A 20,739-nucleotide genomic window follows, 5' to 3' on the forward strand; every position below is an offset into this window, starting at 1 on the left:
GCGTCGCACGCACCGAATTGGGGTTTTCTTCCCCTTGCACGCATGCACACTGGTGAGTTTGTGAGTTTGATCGCAATTATAGAATTGTACCAAATCAAGTCTATAAAAGGTTTGAAATTGATAAAATCTCAAATCTAGTGCAAAGGTATTTTAGAAGCATTGCCTCTATAGCTGATACCAGACACTCATTCATCCTCCATCGCGGAATCTTCAAACCTCCGACTTAATGCCAAGATGTTTATATTTAGTTTTGATTATACTTTTGTAATGCCTTTTGTGACGTGGATCATAATTAAAGTTACAGTCTCAGGTTGCTTTATCCTCGTAATGTTACGTGGAAAATACAACTAATGGGACGCAGAATTAAATGTATATCACACTCTCACAAATGTGACCATTATGTATTAATCTCCATGTCCGTTCCGTACATGTCTGTGTGTTGCAGCTCGAGAATCGGGATGTTAGTTTTACTCAGTGGACCTATTCATTTCTGCATACTTTTAACTCGGATCTCGTTCATGGACGGAGAATTGCGTAGTTGGAACGCAAAACGTGTTCATGTCGGCAGGTCTGCATAATATTCACGTCCAGTTAGCATGAAATAGAGGGGCATTTGAAATGGGGCGGTAGAGTACAACCAAAAACACACTACATTTCCCAGGATTCCCTGGGATAAAAATGGCAGCTCACCTGACAATGTCCATGGCCTGGAGGATGATTTCTGATTCGTCCACCCCAATGACCATCTTGGCTCCCGCTCTGGCAGCGAACATAGACAGGATGCGCATCCCACAGCCCACATCGAGCACCACCTGCAGAATAGGAGGTAGAAGAGTACCTTTAATCCACAAAAGGAAACAGTCCCTTATATACACTTAGGTTGGAGTCATTAAAACATCTTGTTAACAAACTATAGCTTTGGCAACTTGGTTAGAACATCTACCTGGTGCATGACAAGTCATTTTTCCAACAATTGTTTACGGACAGATTATTTCACTTATAATTGACTGTATCACAATTCCAGTGGGTCAGAAGTTTGCATACACTTAGTTGACTGTCCCTTTAAACAGCTTGGAAAATTCCCGAAAATTATGTCATGGCTTTAGAAGCTTCTGATAGGCTAATTGACATCATTTGAGTAAATTGGAGATGCACATGTGGATGTATCTCAAGGCTTACCTTCAAACTCGGTGCCTCTGTGCTTGACATCATGGGAAAATGAAATCAGCCAAATTGTAGACCTCCACAATTCTGGTTCATCCTTGGGAGCAATTTCCAAATGCCCAAAGGTGCCACGTTCATCTGTACAAAAAATAGTACGCAAGTATAAACACCATGGGACCACGTAGCCATCATACCGCTCAGGACGGAGACGTGTTCTGTCTCCTAGAGATGAACGTACTTTGGTGTGAAAAGTGCAAATCAATCCCAGAACAGCAGCAAAAGACCTTGTGAAGATGCTGGAGGAAACAGGTACAAAAGTATCTATATCCACAGTAAAACGAGTCCTACATCGACATAACCTGAAAGGCCGCTCAGCAAGGAAGAAGCCACTGCTCCAAAACCGCCATAAAAAAGCCAGACTAAGGTTTGCAACTGCACATGGGGACAAAAATTGTACTTTTTGAAGAAATGTCCTCTGGTCTGATGAAACAAAAATAGAACCGTTTGGCCATAATGACCATCGTTATGTTTGGAGGAAAAAGGGGATGCTTGCAAGCCGAAGAACACCATCCCAACCGTGAAGCACGGGGGTGGCAGCATTATGTTGTGGGGGTGCTTTGCTGCAGGAGGGACTAGTGCACTTCAAAATGTATAGCATCATGAGGTAGGAAAATTAGGTGGATATATTGAAACAACATCTCAAGACATCAGCTTGGTCACAAATGGGTCTTCCAAATGGACAATAACCCCAAGCATACTTCCAAGTTGTGGAAAAATGGCTTAAGGACAACAAAGTCAAGGTATTGGAGTGGCCATCACAAAGCCCTAACCTCAATCATATATAACATTTGTGGGCAGAACTGAAAAAGCCTGTGCGAGCAAGGAGGCCTACAAACCTGACTCAGTTACACCAGCTCTGTCAGGAGGAATGTGTCAAAATTCACCCAACTTATTGCGGGAAGCTTGTGGAAGGCTACGCAAAACGTTTGACCCAAGTTAAACAATTTAAAGGCAATGCTACCAAATACTAATTGAGTGTATGTAAACTTCTGACCCACTGGGAATGTGATGAAAGAAATAACAGCTGAAATAATCACTCTACTATTATTCTGACATTACACATTCTTAAAATAAAGCGGTGATCCTAACTGACTTAAAACAGGGAATTTTTACTCTGATTAAATTATAGGAATTGTGAAAAACTGAGCTTAAATGTATTTGGCTAAGGTGTATGGTATGTAAACTTCCAACTTCAACTGTAACTAGAAAAGGATTGGCTGATTAGCGTGTTCAGAAGGGTAGATAGATATGCATCTAATAGGGGTTTTGACCAGGGGTGGCCAATAATTTAGTCCCGAGGGCCACATAGGGACGCACAGATCTTTTTAGGACCGATTTGTTCATCAATAGAAAAAAGAGCAGGTATTTGAAAATCGTATACTGTAGGTCCATTATATATATTTTTTTTAATATTTATTTATTTTACCTTTATTTAATAGGCAAGTAGTTAAGAACAAATATTTTCAATATAGTGGGTTAATATATGTATCGGGGTTTTATACCTTCCGGTTACTATCCAATGCTCTAACCACTAGGCTACCCTGCCGCCCCAGGAAGTTGGAATAATACTGTGAAAATTAAGATAATGCTCTTTTATTCTAAGCCTTTTGAAAAGACCACCTGATATTACTGCCTGTTTTGGTGGGATGGAGTTTTGGCCTACCTGGTGACATTTGAGAAGGGGCTACGATAAAAGGATTGAGCTACACACAAAACAGCAAAACCATATCCCTCGTAATACAATCCATTTTCAACTTCCCTCACAAATAATGACATGGGTTCAAATCCAGCCTACAGTCCTTTGACACAATCTCTCTATCTTTTCCCACTAACATGTTTTTAAGAGATGCTTCTTTCTGGTTCGCTGAATGACCATACTGGGGGCGAGGTGCAGGAGAGGAGCCAGAGTGTTTATCAGGATGACAGGGGTTGCAGCAGGTCGACATAACCCTCATCCACCGCCACCCCGATGACAGGGATAACAATACCCAGTCGAAACCCTGCTTTTCTTCTTCCTGCAACCGTCCCGTTTCCGACCCATTCTCTCCAATCCCTAACCCCTTTGACTGGAAAATTGCTCCAGCACTCTCCACCATCCTCTTAAACCGTTTCCCCTCCTCTCCCCCCGGCTATCCTCCACCCCCTCCCTCGGGGCCTACCCGGTGGCAGCACATAAGGGATGGCCTTGGAGATGGACGCTGCCTGCTTCAATGACAGTGCAGGGTTGGGGGAGGAAGAGGGGCAATAAGGGGTTTGGTGTGCTACCGTTATCAGCACTCCACAGTCCACAGCTGAGAGGCGCTACAGCGCGTAATGAAGTCGTAGTGTTTTAAATCAAGCGCCCGTCACTGCTATAGCAATTGTGAATTTATATTTTAAAACCCGCACTGCTGAGATCTTTGCTCACCTTGTCCTTGAACACTTCCGGTTTGAGGTACATGACGTCCCTGTAGCTTTTTGTGCGCACTTTATCCCGAAAGGAAAGAACAAAGGACATTCAGGTCATCCATTACCACGGACATAGAAAACATAACCATAGAGCATGTCTTCAGAAACAACATAACACACTGAAACAAATTATCCAATCACCCGAGACCACGGTGTGTGTCACAGCCGGGCGTACGGTTGTATGTCTATGTGATGGAGAGTTCCCATGAAAACTAGAGGGGAGATGACCACAGGATTCTGGAGTGCCATGTTTGTATGTGTATCCTGTTGAATCAGAGCTGACTGGGGATTTGACTCCACGAAAAACGAGTTCAATGCTTGTTAGGCGTAGAAATCTAAAGAAGAGTAGACTTATTCAAACATAGAAATAGAAAGGACTGGCTTCCTTTCAACCATTCCACATGGAATCAACCATTCCACATGGAATCTAGTTGTTCAGGACTGGCTAATTAACCTGCCAATCAAATCCTTACGCTTTTTAGAGGGAGGCCCTTTACATACAACATGAAACACACATTTATCTAAAACTCACAACTTATCCTCACTGACTTCGGATGGATGCCTTTGCATGCTTTTGGTGAGGTGACAGAAACCGAACAAAGTGATCAAATCTTTTGCCAAATTACAGTTAAAATCCCATAGGAGCAGTTTCCCGGAAACAGATATTCTCCATTGAGCTTGCTTTTAGTCCAGGACTAGGTTTGAGAGCGTCAAGGAAAACCCCCTCATGGTGTTGAAATAAATTAATTGTATCTGTTCCAAAGACTGATCTGACATGACAGCTGACCTCATATTCATTAAACTAGGCTGACATGAGGAGGCGCGAAGGATCCTTGGAGCAAGGATGATTGAAAACCAGAGCTTCTAGAAATAGAGAATTGATTCTTCCAGATTCTTCTTCAATAACTTGACCAGAGATGCAGATTAAACTTTGATGACGGGGCAGGGGAGGAAGGGGGATGGTTAAATGGTGAGACTAAATTTCTCTTTCGCCCTGTCTTACGCACGCACGCTCTCTCTCACACACACACAGTGTGATCCACTTTATGGCAGCCCGTAAAAGAGTTGACGATCTTCTACCGCAAACCTGTCACGTGGTTCCTCTTTCCTCCGAGGAAGGGTTTTTGATTAAGTTTAGTCTGACGTATATATAGTGCTAAGCACCAATCAGAGAGAGGGAACGAATCATGTTGAAGCACTGCGGTAAGTGAGAGAGGAAGATAGGGTTGACCACATTCCTACCCACACACACAACTTGTAATGCTTAAGAAGTGTGAAATATAATCACCACATCTCAAAGCTCCACCATGTTATAGTAATGCTGATGTTTCGCACGAGAGCTCACTCCTTATTGCTGATTTGTCACTTTGAGAAAAGTGTCATGTTATCAACATCGTAGTTTGCATAGAGACGATCATTTTAATTTAATGCTACATCGAGCCTTTCACATAAACCGCACTGCTAAACCTGCGTCCCTCCTCTCTCTGCAGTGGCTACTGAGTTAAGAAGAAACAGCAGTTTAATAGAGGGCATGAGTGTATGCATACGTGGCAGCGGACCTACAGGATGCTGTAGTGGCCATATGAGCTGAAGTAGGCCCCGTCCTCCCGGAGCTCAGCCACGGCACCCAAGGTCCCGGGGGCCCCGACCCAAACCTGCAATCAATAATAGACCCTGGGCCAGCAACCTGAAACAAATACCATTGTATTTTACAACAGAGTAGGATGAGGTTGCCCCTAGAACCTGATCTAAGGTAAGTTTTGCATTCCCCCCCATGGTTTAAGGTTCAGATTGGCTGATCCTAGATCAATGCGTACAGGCAACTTCTATCCGGAACATATTGGAACAGATTTACAGCAGCACAGTCACACACTTACAGCACAACCTTCCGACAGGACATAGCAGTAAATGGAAAAAGCGCATCTATATCCCCCCTCCTCTCTACCCCCCACTCTATGCAGTATTGGAATCGACCCCCCCCCCCCTTCTCCTTTTCCTCCAAGTCAAAGGAAAAGCCTCGCCAAAACTGAGTTCACTGAGTCCCCCTGCTGGCCGCAGGTGGGAGGTGCAAGTGTGAGAATGAGAAACACCAGTGCAATCACGTGCAGGGATCCAGAGTGTGACCATTTGGTCGCAATATGCGACCCTTTGACTTGACTGTGCAAGTAAAAAATTTATTGGTCGCATCAGTGCCAGCTACAAATTCTAGGTGGTTACTTCACTCAAACCTTTGTATTTTTGTGGCAGCTAAAATAATGATTTGGTCAAAAAGTACAGTCCATTACTCTGGCCTGATTCCTTAATGAAAGTGTCTGTGCTGCCCCTGTACCAGTTTCACTGGTAGCTGCTGTGAAGAGAAACACACTCACTCCCTCTCCCACCAAGCACCGCAGGAGAGGAGGAGAAAATGTGTTCGATTGCGCAATTGAGGACACTGGAGTAACATACTATAATTTATGTCAGAGGTAAATACTATTTTATTTAAGGAACTATTAAAAGCTTAAATAAAATAATGCCTTTTCAATGGTGAGCGAGTGTTCTTTTCAATGATAATCACATTTTTGGGTTGCACCTCAACTCACATTGGTTGAGCACCTTCCACTACTTCCCCTTTCAATTGCTACCACGGTGGTGCATATGCTTCTCATATTTCTTCTGATAGAAACATTTAAATGTGACCCTATCCATATTGGCCAATTCCCTCGAGTATAAAGGGTTAATGTAGTATTTGTATTTTTGTAATAATAATATCAGAAATGGTAGTAGTGGTGATGCTTATAACAGTAGTAGTCGCAGTAATTAACAGTAGTGTGGGAAGCACTGACTTGAGTTTGTGTAGATCATCCATGGCTCTGACCAGGGCTTCCTCTGTGCCCTGGGCCCTCTTCTCTGCAGCCTGGGCCCTCTGCAGAATAGCATCAGGGGAGTAGCTGGTTTCACACTGGCCCCCAGTAGAGGGGCCAGGCAACATCCCCGTCCCCTCACACAGTTCTTCCAGATCTAACAAAAGGGAAAGAGAGGGGGGGACTCACTTGAACACATTTAAAACACAGAAAGATAATAACTGCCTACTCTAACTGTACTGTGTACAATTGCATCTCTGCCAAACATGCAATGCTCCAAACCTCCTTTGTCTGAACCATACCAGTGACGTCATCCCATGCAAATGCCCAGTCAAATAATGCTAGATAAAAGAAAACAGCACTGCAGTTTCACTGTTTATAGGAACAGCTTGCAGGCTTTGTTGGTTTTAAACAGGTTCAAGTTCTTCTTTAAAACAACATTGGATATTGATGCAAAACGCCTGGTGAAAACATTATAAATATACCTGTAATGCAGTTACCCTTTATCTGCACTTGATTAAATTGAGGCCTTTCAGTTGAACAATTAACCTGTGAATGCCAGTTCCTATCTGCAGTAAGGGTTCATCCTGTAAAGCTGGCCTCAAGTCCTGATCACTCTCCCAGGGAATTGAACACTCAGATATCGAGCTCTGAAGCAAGCTTCCAGAAAACTGGAACGGAAATGGCTCCACACCAAACTGGAAGTCTTCCGACTAGCTTGGAAAGACAGTACCGTGCAGTATCGAAGAGCCTTTATTGCTGCTCGATCACCCTATTTTTCCAACTTAATTGAGGAAAATAAGAACAATCCTAAATGTATTTTTGATACTGTCGCAATGCTAACTAAAAAGCAGCATTCCCCAAGTGAGGATTGCTTTCACTTCAGCAGTAATAAATTCATGAACTTCTTCGAGGAAAAGATCATGATTATTAGAAAGCAAATTATGGACTCCTCTTTAAATCTGCGTATTTCTCCAAAGCTCAGTTGTCCTGAGTCTGCACAGGACTGCCAGGACCTAGGATCATAGGACGCATTGAAGTTTTTAAATCATGTATCTCTTGACACATTCATGAAAATAGTCATGGCCTCTAAACCCTCAAGCTGAATACTGGACATATTCCAACTAAACTACTGAAGGAGCTACCTCCTGTGATTGGCCCTCCTATGTTGAACATAATAAATGGCTCCCTATCCACCGGATGTGTACCAAACTCCCTAAAAGTGGCAGTAATAAAGCCTGTCTTGAAACCTTTACCCAGAAAATGTAAAAACAGCACGAGACAAATAAAAATATATATTGTAATGACCTGACTAGATCATAAATGAACAATTGTCCAGACAGAGGCTTGAGTTTACGAATTGACGGTTTATTACACCAACTTTACACAGGCTACTGTTTGGGCCGTAGCACACGCCAAATAGATGACAGATAACCCACAAGCCAATCGTGACCTTCTCTTGTGAAACCCATACGTAAGAGAGAGAGAACAAAGGCTGAACCTGGTCTTAACTTCCAATGCTCCACCCCCTGCCCAACCCCCTCCACGCCACTCCGCCAACCACCAGGATGCCCGGCATCAGAACATTCCAGGCATTCCCGTGATTGGCAGATAGCAGGTTGATTGACAGGTCGGACCCCGCGAACACCGGGTACTGGTCCGTACAACACAACCACCTCCTAGCCTAACACATAACACACAGCTGTCTGTGCGGGTCGCTACACAGCCCCCCCACCACAAAGTCCCTCGTCCCCGAGGGAACAAACAAAGTCTCTGAAGCGACCCGGAGGTCTCCTTTGCCTGCGTGGCCGTGATGGTCGCAGAGTGCCCCTCTGGGACCCAGGGGATGAAGGCAGGGATATGGGTGACAAGGAAGCGGGAATGGGTAATACAGTCCGTGGCTCTGGGGAACCACGCGGTGACACAGGGGGGGAGACAGGGGGAGTGGGCTGTCTGGAGCCTTGTCTGCGGCACCTGAGGGTGGGTGCCTGGAGAATGTCATTGCCAGAGAGGGGAATTGTGGGGGTTCCTGGGGTTTGGGGAGAAGAGGCCCCTCTGTATGGGGCTAACCTGTCCCGGTGCAGTGCCACCTTTCTCCCCCTGGGAGGAAGCTGCACCCGGTACACAACCTCCCCTACCCTCTCCAGGACACTGCAGGGTCCCACCCAGTGACTGTCCAACTTGGGGCATCTGCCTTTTTTTCCTTAGGGGGCTGTAGACCCAGACCAGCTCCCCAGCCACAAAGTGCCTTCCCCGGGTGTGCACGTCATAGTTCCTTTTCTGCCTCACACCTGCATTCACCAGCTGCTCTCTGGCGAAGGTGTGGGCTGTCTCCAGGCGGTCCTGGAGTCTCCGGGCATACTCCGGCCCCGGAGGAACATGAGGGCTATCCAGGGGCCGACCAAACGCCATCTCCGCAGGGGTGCGGATCTCTCTCCCCAGCATGAGGAGGGCAGGCGTGCAGGAAGTGGAGTCTTGGACAGCGGAGCGGCATGCCATGAGGACTATAGGCAGGTGCTTGTCCCAGTCACGCTGGTGTTTGGAAGAGACGATGGCCAGCTGCTGTCCAAGCGTTTTGTTGAAGCGCTCCACAAGGCCATCACTTTGAGGATGGAGAGGAGTAGTGCGGGTCTTGTGCATACCCAGCCTCTCACACATGGTGGCGAACACACGGGACTCAAAGTTTCTGCCTTGGTCGCTGTGGATGGACTCTGCAGCTCCAAACCTGCTGAACATCCCCGCTGTCAGGGCGTCGACGATGGTCTCTGCCTCCTGGTCAGGCAGAGCATAGGCCTCGGGCCATTTTGTGAAATAGTCCATGGCCGTGAGCACCCAGCGGTTTCCACTGTCTGTGGTGGGGAACGGCCCAACTACATCCACTCCCACCCTCTCCATGGGAGCCCCCACTGGGAACTGTTGGAGCTGAGCATGAGAGCGGCCTGGGGGCCCTTTCTCGCTGTGCAGTTGTCACAGCGGCGACAAAAGTCCTCCACATCCCTCTTGTGATGCCCCCAGTAGAAGCCCTGACGGAGACGGCGCAGTGTTTTTGTGACCCCAAAGTGTCCAGTCCCCACCCCCATGAGTACTCTGGAGCACAGCCTCCCGCAATGCTTTTGGGACCACCACCTGCCACCTCTCCTCTCCCGTAGCTGACTCCTTCCATGCCCGCTGTAGCACGCCATCAGCCAGCCGCAGTCTCTCAAACTTCGACCACAACCCTTTGGTCGCGAGTGAGAGCGCTGTCACCTCTTCCCATGGTGGCCTCACCTGCGCCTCTACCCACTGTAGCACTGGCTGTAGGTCTGTGTCCCGTCCCTGCTGCTGCCGCCATTCAGCCACGTCGACAGTCTGCAGCTCACAGCAGACAGGCCCGCTCGCCCGCTCGCCCGACACACTGTGGCACAGACACCCTCCTCTGCCCGCAGCTCTCTCTCCCGTCCCTCTCTCCGTTCACAGTGGCGGTACAGGGCCGACGGGACATGGCGTCGGCGTTGGAGTGGCGTGCCCCTGCCCTGTGCACCACCGTGAAGTCATACGGCTGAAGCTCCTCCAACCAGCGTGCCACCTGCCCCTCTGGCTCTCTGAAAGACATGAGCCACTGGAGAGCAGAGTGGTCAGTCCTGGCGCTTGTAACGCCAGGGTAGTGGGTTCGATTCCCGGGACCACCCATACGTAGAATGTATGCACACATGACTGTAAGTCGCTTTGGATAAAAGCGTCAGCTAAATGGCATATATTTTTTATTTTATATTTTTACTTGAAGTGTTTGACGGAAGCCACAACAGCCAAGAGCTCCCGCCGGGTGACACAGTAGCGGCGCTCATGTTTGTCAAATGTTTTGCTGAAGTACGCCACCACTCTCTCCCCCTCTGGCCCCACCTGGGCCAGCACCCCACCCATGCCCACATTGCTCGCGTCTGTGTCCAGGATAAAGGGCAAGGTGAGGTCAGGGGGGGCGAGCACGGGGCCTCGATCAGTGCACGTTTGAGGGTGTTGAACGCCTCCTCACACTCCACTGTCCAAGTGAAAGCCTTGTCCTTCGGCAGCAGGCGGTTCAGTGGAGCAGCAACGCTTGAGAAGCCCCGTACAAACCTCCTGTAGTACGAGGCCAGGCCCAGGAAGCTCTTCAGCTGACGCTGGTCGGTGGGGGTGGGCCAGTCTCTGACAGCCCCTACCTTGTCCTCCATGGTGCTGATCCCCTCCTTCCCCACTCGGTGGCCCAAGAAGGACACCTCTCTCCTCATGAAGTGGCACTTCTCGGGGTGGAGCTTCAGACCTGCGGCAGCCACCCTCTCCAGCACACGCCGTAGCGCCCCCAGGGCTGACTGGAAGGAGCTGCCATGGGCCAGGATGTCATCGAGGTATACCAGACACTGCTGTAGGGGGGATGCCATCCAGCACCCTGTCCATCAAACGCTCAAAAGTAGCTGGAGCGTTGCACAGGCCAAAGCACAGGACCTTGAACTGCCAGTGTCCTCTGTTAGTGGAGAACGCAGTTTTGGCTCTGGCCTCTGGGGAGAGGGGCACCTGCCAGTAGCCACTGCGGAGGTCTAGTGAGGAGAACCAGGAGGACCCCTAACCAAGTCCAGCGATCATCGATACGTGGTATGGGGTATGAGTCCTTCCTGGTTACCTCATTCAGCCGCCTGTAGTCCGCACAGAACCTCAGCTTGCCCCCTTCTTCGGAACCATGACGACTGGCGCCGCCCAGGGGCTGTCTGAGGGCTCAATGAAGTCTGCCCGCTGCATCTCCAACACAGCCTTGTCTACCGCCTCCTGGCGTGCCAGCGGGATACGGCGGGGACGCATCTTGATGGGTCGAGCATCACCTGTGTCGATCTCATGCTGCACCAGATGAGTCTGACCCACCTCTTCCTCACTCAACGCAAAGCTGTCTCTGAATTCAAACAGCAACTGCCACAACCGTTCCTGCTGCTCAGGGTCAAGACCAACACAGTTCCTCCCCCATATCTCCCTCACTGCAGACAGTGTCCTCTCCTCTCCCATCTGGGGTAGCTGGGCTGGGGGGGTGCGGCCCGGGCTCACAGAGGGCTGTGTCATGGAGGTAGCTGGGGGAATGTAACACACAGCTGTGGGGAGGGGCGCAGCCATGAGTCTCTGCTGCTGTAACTGTTGGAGTAAAGGGTTTGTTGGGTTGAGTGAATGTGACATTAGGGGGGCCATGGTGACTTCCGTCCCTCCCTGGAAGCTCAGTGTGCCCCTATTTAGGTCTAACTGGCAGCCTGTGCTCCTAAGAAAATCCAACCCCAGGATACAAGGGTCCTGCACAGCCGCCACCCACACAGGATGACGCACTGTCAGAGTCATTATTCCCTTCCCTTTCATGGGTGCCAGCTCACCTGTGACTGTGCGGAGCTGCACAGTTGTAGGCTCACACTGAGTCCAACCTGGCACAATATCTGGCCTCACCAGGGTTACTGTGGACCCAGTGTCCACCAGGGCGGAGCAGGGCACCCCCTCCACAGTGACAGGGACATGACAAAAGTCCCCAACACAGGTCCGGCCCACCACAACAACAGGCTCCATCCGCTTGCCCTCGTCTGCTTCTGGGGGAAGTGGAGCCTTGCTTCCCCGTCTGTGCCGGTGGGCTCCTCCTGAAGATGATGGTGGTTGGGATAGAAAGCCAGGGGTCCGCACTACCCGGTCTATGCGGACCCCGAGCCGTTTCCCTGAGCTCTGGGGGACATGGGGCAATCTCGGCGCAGATGGCCTGGCTGGCCACAACCCCAGCAGACCCTGGGACCAGGGTGTGTGTTTCGTTCCGCCTGTAGCGACACAGCACGAATGAGTTTTGTCATTTCGGCCACCCAAGCAGGCTTTTCCGGCTCCGGGCTGCTCTGCCCCCCAGCTCGCACAGAGGGTGTGTCTCCCTGCACCCCCACCAAAGCCCCAGCTGAAGCCCCAGCCCACACCAGCTCCCTCTCCAAAGCCATCTCCAAGGCTGTCTGCAATGACTCAGGATGAGCCAGCTGGGTCTGTATGCGCAGCTCCGTAGGAGAGAGCGCCTGTATGAACTGGTCCCGTGCTAGCTCGCTCTGCACGGAGGGGGCATGTGAGCATATGCCCGCCGAGAGAGGCTCTCAATGTCATTAGCTAGCACCCGTAGAGGCTCTCCAGGCTGCCTGCGTCTATTACTCAGTTCGGAGCGCAGTAGCCCGGGCTGTACACACTGTCCATAGCGCCTCCTCAGTGCTCCCACTAAAGCCCCATAATCATGCCTGTCCTCGGGGCTAATCAATATCAAACAGGCCAGAGCTTCATCCGTGAGGCATAAAGCCAACTGCAGTGCCCTTTCTTCATCCGACCACCCCCTAAAATGAGCTAACAGTTCAAACTGAGCATGAAAAGCTTCCCAATCCGCCTTACCGGAATACTTCGGGGTCTTAACAGATACGGACGCAGCCGGGAACTGGGCGCCGCCATGTTTGTTTACATCCTGAGCCCCAGATTCCTCGTCACGCCGCGTCGACGTCACCACTTCGGTCCGCCCACCAGAATCCGCGCGAAATACATTCGACGAAGCACTCATGCCCGCTTCAGCCGCCATCGCTCTAACGTCCTCCCTCAAGCGGCCTCTGCGCTCCGACGCCCTGGCGATCTCCTCAGACAGAGCCCCCGACGTCCATTCACACGCACCTCCTTGGCCATAATCGTCCCCTACCTCCACCTTCACTTTCGGATTCCCTCGAAGCATTTTCAATCCCCGTTCTCACCTACGGTAGCTAGCCACATAAGTCAGCTAGCTAGCTGGCTAACTTGTATCAACGTTTTTACTTCTGACACCAATGTAATGACCTGACTAGATCATCATAAATGAACAATTGTCCAGACAGAGGCTTGAGTTTACGAATTGACGGTTTATTACACCAACTTTACACAGGCCACTGTTTGGGCCGTAGCACATGCCAAATAGATGACAGATAACCCACAAGCCAATCGTGACCTTCTCTTGTGAAACCCAGACGTAAGAGAGAGAGAACAAAGGCTGAACCTGGTCTTAACTTCCAATGCTCCACCCCCTGCCCAACCCCCTCCACACCACTCCGCCAACCACCAGGATGCCCGGCATCAGAACATTCCAGGCATTCCCGTGATTGGCAGATAGCAGGTTGATTGACAGGTCGGACCCCGCGAACACCGGGTACTGGTCAGTACAACACAACCACCTCCTAGCCTAACACATAACACACAGCTGTCTGTGCGGGTCGCTACAATATGAATACAAGGCTTTTACCATCGACTAGGAATGCCTTGGAGATCGACCAGTCGATCGCGATTGACCGGTTTGTGACTGCTGCTCTAGAAAGTTGAGTGAAGAGCAATCTCATGCTTCTCTCCGTGGGCTGATATTTCTGCACTGACTGCTGCACAGCAGTCTCGGGCTACTGCACACGCAATTTAGAGGGAACATTGCTTGGAACTCTGAGCTCCCCTCAATGTTTTCCTATGGAGAGGTATGCTGGTCTATTTCGTCAAACATCTCACAAAGTGTATATTTTGATTTGTTCAAGTCGACACCATTTTAAAATCAGGATAATCTCTTTCTAATAACATTCGGTTGGGCAGCGTACTCTGCTGTCACCGATTGCTAGACAAGAAATAGTTGTTGCCTTTTTTTCTACTTCCTCCTTACGCAGACATAAGCACACTTGACACCATCACGTCACCCCGCTCCTCCGCTCTCTCCACTGGCTTCCAGTTGAAGCTCGCATCCGCTACAAGACCATGGTGCTTGCCTACGGAGCTGTGAGGGGAACGGCACCTCAGTACCTCCAGGCTCTGATCAGGCCCTACACCCAAACAAGGGCACTGCGTTCATCCACCTCTGGCCTGCTCGCCTCCCTACCACTGAGGAAGTACAGTTCCCGCTCAGCCCAGTCAAAACTGTTCGCTGCTCTGGCCCCCAATGGTGGAACAAACTCCCTCACGACGCCAGGACAGCGGAGTCAATCACCACCTGTTCATTTTTGATTGCCAAAGCAAGTGGAATAAACAATGTTAACATATGTTTGACTGTAGGCTACAAATGTAACCTTTTTTTGGGGGACATTAAATGTACTGTTCGATTAATACATGGCTATTACTATGAGTACTATGTACCTCCCTTCCTTCTCTTGATAAGTAATAAGTGAATGTAATTGCTACATTTTACCTGTGATATCAAATAGGTTATAAGTTACATAGCGAAGACAAAATGAGATTTCATGATATTACTTTGTCTTTACAAATCTATTCACAATTGGCCAATTGCAGTCACCATCCACTTCAGCCTGCATTTCCTAAATAATAATAATAATATGCCATTTAGCAGACGCTTTTATCCAAAGCGACTTACAGTCATATGTGCATACATTCTACGTATGGGTGGTCCCGGGAATCGAACCCACTACCCTGGCGTTACAAGCGCCATGCTCTACCAACTGAGCTACAGAAGGACCACATTTCCTGTTTGTAGGCCTGTTTAAAAATGTAAGGTAAAGCACATTTGATGAAGTGTAAAAAACTGGACACTGGCTGTATTATGATGCATGTATTGTATGTACAATAAAGTATCCAATATTCTTAAATCGGACGTGGGTTTAAATTACCATTATTAATCCTGTGTCAAGTCTCATATGGCTGAATTGTGGTGTATTTACAGAATAACCTGTGTTATACCAATTTTCATCCACTCGATGGCAGTAATGTGCTACCACTTTCAAAAGGTCTATTGTGAGAGTTTTTGTACTCAACCTTCAAGTACCGAACAGGTGTCCAAATTAATGAAATTCCCTGAATGTTGCTTCATGGATGTTAGATATGACTGGTTGTGATCCAGTCACATGATATGCACATTTCAAGTGTCATACATAGTGGGTAATGTTGAACCCCCAACTCCTGTCTGTCACTCACATCCATTAAATATCTTAAACATATAGTTGAAGGCATGGTCTGTACCTTGTGAATATTCCCTTTTGATTGCACAAATATCCCCATTTGTTGTCTCTGCTATAAAATTAAGAAGAGAGGGGAGGGGTCAGATAAGAGGCAAAGGCCTGAGGCTACAGCCCACTACCAAATGACCAGCCAGGCTACACACCTGCAATACACTCTCCTCCCCCACTTACTTACACAAATCCAATTCAAGGAAGATCTAAGTCTATATTCACAGGGTAGCATTGCTGATCTAGGATCACTGATTAGATCCCTCTAGGTAGTCTATAGGACAAGTCACATGTAATAAAACGCTTTCCTCTAAAGTGCAATAAATGCAATAGATTTGCACAAAAAAATCTAAAAAACATTTTTTGCTTTGTCATTATGGTGTAGTGTGTAGATTGAATCAATTTTAAAATAAAGATTGTAACATAACAAAATGTGGAAAAAGTCCAGGGTCTCAAACAGACTCCAAGAATAACTCCTGCTCACTACTGCCACCCTGAGGACTTTTAAAGCTACTGACTTATTTGAATAGTCCTTTTTCTTATGAATGCCAAAAACCTTGTTTATATCCGAAGCACACATTTCTTTGGTTGTGAATAACAATGACTTAAGTGTGTGTATAGGCAAGGGCATGGACAAAATACATTTTTGGAATCATTTTCGGCACTGTGGCCCAAGAACCAGATGTGAGGAGTCCCGATAATAAAATGTAATCAATTCTATATTAAAAGACAAAGTGTGTCATCGCCACGATAACTTATTACATGTGACTTTTCCTATAATGGGAAGTTGATCAGGTGTCCGGTCCTCAGTGCTGAAACAGCAGCTGCATCTGCTGACTACATAGAGGGACCTGATCAGTGATCCTAGATCAGCAATGCTACCCTGAGGCACTTTGTGAATACAGACTTAGATCTTCTTTGAATTGTATGTGTATAAGTAAGTGGGGGCGGGGAGAAGAGTGTACTGTAGGTGTGTGTGGGACAAATGTTAGTGGGCTGTAGGCTCAGACATTTATTAACATGTCAGTGACAGTAATTCTGAAAAACAACTATATTTTATAGCAGAGAGAACAAATGGGAATATTTGTGCTATCAAAAGGGAATATTCACAAGGTACAGACCATGCCTTCAACTATATATGTTTAAGATATTTAAATGGGTGAGTGACAAGACAGGAGTTGGGGGTTCAACATTACCCACTTTGAACGTTGCATGTCACGTGTTTGGTATCCATCAAAGCAACATTCGCAATGCAAATGCAGGGAATTTTGTTAATTTGGACATTTTTTTAGTACTTGATGTGTAAAGACAAAAGTAATATCATGATGTCTCCTTGTCCTAGCAAGTAACATTTGATTTTGGATCACAGGTAGAATACACATCCAAATGAGCCAGCTATACACTCTGTACAACACATTATGAACACCTCCTTCCATAACAGACCAAACATGTGAATGCAGGCAAAAGCTATGATCCCTTATTGATGTCACTGGTTAAATCCACTTAAATCAGTGTAGATGAAGGGGAGGAGACAGGTTTAGCCTTGAGACATTTTTTATTTCATCTTTATTTTAAAAACAGGGAAGACATTGAGACCTAGGTCTCTTTTAAAAAATGTACCCCTTATAATAATACAGCAAATACACATTAAAATACAAAAACATAGTCATGGGAATCCCCCCAAAAATAATCCCCAATCAATAGTTAATTGCCTGAACAGCACCAGAACATCTAGAGCACATATGTCAGAGTCAAGGCCCGCGGGCCACATCCGGCCCGCGAGAAGGTTTTTTACGGCCCCTGGGATGATCTTGATTTATTATTAGAACCGGCCCGCAGACCGCAGCAAGCCGGCAGCCCGCAGATCTTTTACACGCACCAATACTACATTTCCCACAATGCAACGGTGACGCACCGAGCAGTAGGCTGCTTCATTTCAATATTTATTGGCACAGCAGTTGTCAGCATCACAGTAAAATTAACTTTCAGATACCCATCAAAAATGGCAAAACGGAAGGTGGACACTGAGAACCGGGGTTTCAAACAAGGTGGGAGTCGGAGTATTTGTTCACGGAGGTAGCTGGAAAACCTGTGTGTCTTCTGTGTGGAGAAAGTGTGGCGGTACTGAAAGAGTATAATCTGAGACGACATTATGAAACGAAACACGCGGACAAAAACAAGAATATGGACATGGAACAAAGGCTACAAAAGGCAGAGGAATTAAACGAGGCCTCAAATCTCGACAGGCTCTGTTCAAAAAGTACTAGCCACAAGGCCGGGCTGCTGTCAAGGCGGGTTTTATTTTGGCAGAAGAGATCGCTAAATCAGCCCGGCCATTTACGGAGGGGGATTTCATCAAAAACTGCATGATTAAAGTTTGTGACGAAGTTTGCCCAGAAAAAAGGCAACTCTTTTTAAATGTGAGTCTGAGCAGAAACACCATTGCCGAGAGAGTAGACCAGTTGTCCATCAATCTAAAAGAGCAGCTTGTGAAAAAGGGAAAAGATTTCATTGCATATTCCTTGGCTGTGGATGAGAGCACCGACATTTCTGACATTGCCCAGTTGTCAATTTTCATCCGCGGAGTGGACTCCAGCCTAAGCGTGACAGAGGAGTTTTTGGCTTTACGTCCTATGCATGGCACAACTACGGGGCATGATTTGTATGAAGAGGTGTCAAGATGTGTAAATGAGATGGAGCTGCCTTGGGAAAAACTCGTGGGTTTGACAACCGACGGAGCACCTGCGATGTGTGGACACAGGAGCGGACTGGTGGCGAAGATACGGGAAAAGATGCAAGAGGAAAACGCGACAGGTGAGCTGACAGCTTATCATTGTATCATACACCAGGAAGCGTTGTGCGGTAAAGCCTTGAAAATGGAGCATGTAATGAGCATCATCACGCGCACAGTTAACTTTATCAGAGCCAAAGGTTTGAATCACCGCCAGTTCAAGGCATTTCTGACGGAGTTAGAAATGGAGCATGGTGATTTGCCTTATCACACAGAGGTGCGATGGCTAAGCCAGGGAAAGGTGCTTCAAAGATGTTTCGAGCTTCGTGAGGAGATTTGTCTGTTCTTGGACAGCAAAGGGAAAGACACAACACAACTCCGAGACTAAATGTTTCTGTGTGAAATGGCTTTTCTGTGTGACATTACGAGTCATCTGAATGCAATGAACTTGCAGCTGCAGGGTCGGGATCGTGTCATCTCTGATATGTACAGTACAGTGAAGGCATTTAAAACCAAACTGACTCTGTGGGAGACGCAGATGCGGAAAGAAAATTTGAGCCACTTTCCCAGCTGCCAGACCATGAAAGAGAAGCTCTCTACCAGTGCGTTCCCGAGCGCACAGTTGGCTGATAAAATAGGTATGCTTGCCGCTGACTTTCGACGCCGATTTGCTGACTTTGAAGCACAAAAAAGCAGGTTGGAACTGCTCGGTAACCCATTTGCTGTTGACGTGGAAAGCTCACCACCAAACCTCCAAATGGAGTTGATTGACCTCCAATGCAATGATGCACTGAGGGCAAAATATGCGGCAGTGGGTGCTGCGGAGTTCGCCCGTTTCCTCCCGACACAATGCCCCAGCTGCGCATCCAGGCTGCTCAAACGTTGTCTATGTTTGGCAGCACATACCTGTGTGAACAACTGTTTTCTTTGATGAACTTGAACAAAACATCACACAGAAGTCGACTTACTGCTGAACACCTCCACTCAATTCTGAGGATTTCCTCAGCTCAGAGCCTTACCCCGAACATTGATGAACTTGTGGAAAAGATGGGACACCACCAAGTATCACCCTCAACCTCAAACAAGTGAACATTACTGTGCAATCACATATTTAGAGTTTTTACTCAGTTCAAGTTTAAAAGTTAAAGTTTAATATTTGTTTTCACTGCATGTTACTTCTCCTTAAACAAAGTGTTGTTTTTGATTAATAGATTTTTGCACGTTATTTTATTGTATTTCAATCCAATTATATTTTAAAAATATTTCAGTTGAGTGGATGATAGAAAATTGCTATTATTGTTTTTTTCTTTGAAGTAAATTTAGCCCACTTTTGCTAAAATAGAAAATATAGGCTACTGATGGTGCCTTGAATACCGGTTTCTTTCATTTAATGTTCATGTTATGGGGATTTTTATATAAAGGAAATTTGTCTTTTGTGTCTGTTGAAAATTAAAGATTACTGACAGAGCCATAAGAAAATATTGCTTTATTTATCTGATCATATTGGAATATATTTGTTAGGTTTTCAGTAGGTTCAATTAGGTTCACTAGACTATATGCGTCATTTAAAAAATTTTCAATGAACATTCGAACAGTCCGGCCCTCGGCTTGTAGCTAAATTTTTTATTTGGCCCTCCGTCCATTTGACTTTGACACCCCTGATCTAGAGGAAATAAATTTGTAATTTTGTTCCAGCAATCTGGAAAAATTAAAAGCAGATTTACCTAGCTCGATGGAGACCCTATAAAGCTTGGGAAACTCAAGGCTTCACAGACCTGATTGGTGTCACACTTTTGCCCCAACTAACACACCTGACTCTAATAATCAACTAATCATGACCTCAGTTTAGAATGTAAATCGTTTAATTGGGATTGAGAAAAAGTGTGACAACTCCTTACAGAAGCCAGGAGTCTCCCATCCCTGCAATAGGAACCTCGAGTAACCAATCCCGTGAACGGGTTAGGAAACTTCAGGTGTCTACATTTTAACATCACAATTAGATAAGAGGGACGTTTATGCCCTAGCACTACACAGCTGATTCAAATAATCATCAAGCTTTGATTTGAGTGACTTTGAACTGGGTATGCTAGTAGGTGCCAGGTGCACTGCTGGGTCTGTACATGTGAATAGTCATGAATCTGAGCTTCCATTAAGCTGTGTAACAACTAGAACTAGGCCTACCATGGAAAATGTATAAAACATTGCGGAACACACTGAAAGGCACCAAATTCCTAGTAGGCCTTGTATGGTGTGAGACATCATATCATCATTGATTATATTTCCCCCTTTGGTCACAAGAATCAAGTCAGGCGTCATTATTTGCCTAGGAAAGAGTCGTAACTTTCTGTGGACTCCGCAATGAGCTGCCCTGTGTAAGAAAATCGTAGTGTATTCTTAAAATTAGCATAGAAAATATATTTGGAACTTTTAGCAACTTTTGAAAAGTGACACGCTCAAATGCATGCATTTTCCCTCTATACGACACAAAAACGATCTTCTCTGTCACACTCAGTCACAACACACGTGCCTGGCTGCAAAAGTGCATTGT

At 46.9% G+C, this 20,739-nt stretch overlaps 1 pseudogene; it reads right to left on the minus strand.

Moving 5' to 3' along the window:
• The window catches only part of LOC118362170 (protein arginine N-methyltransferase 3-like), a 75,676-nt pseudogene extending 62,593 nt beyond the window's left edge, over window positions 1–13,083 (minus strand).
• Between the last annotated feature and the right edge of the window lie 7,656 nt (window positions 13,084–20,739).

This window comes from Oncorhynchus keta, chromosome 2 (genome assembly GCF_023373465.1).
Source record: "Oncorhynchus keta strain PuntledgeMale-10-30-2019 chromosome 2, Oket_V2, whole genome shotgun sequence".
NCBI lineage: Eukaryota > Metazoa > Chordata > Actinopteri > Salmoniformes > Salmonidae > Oncorhynchus > Oncorhynchus keta.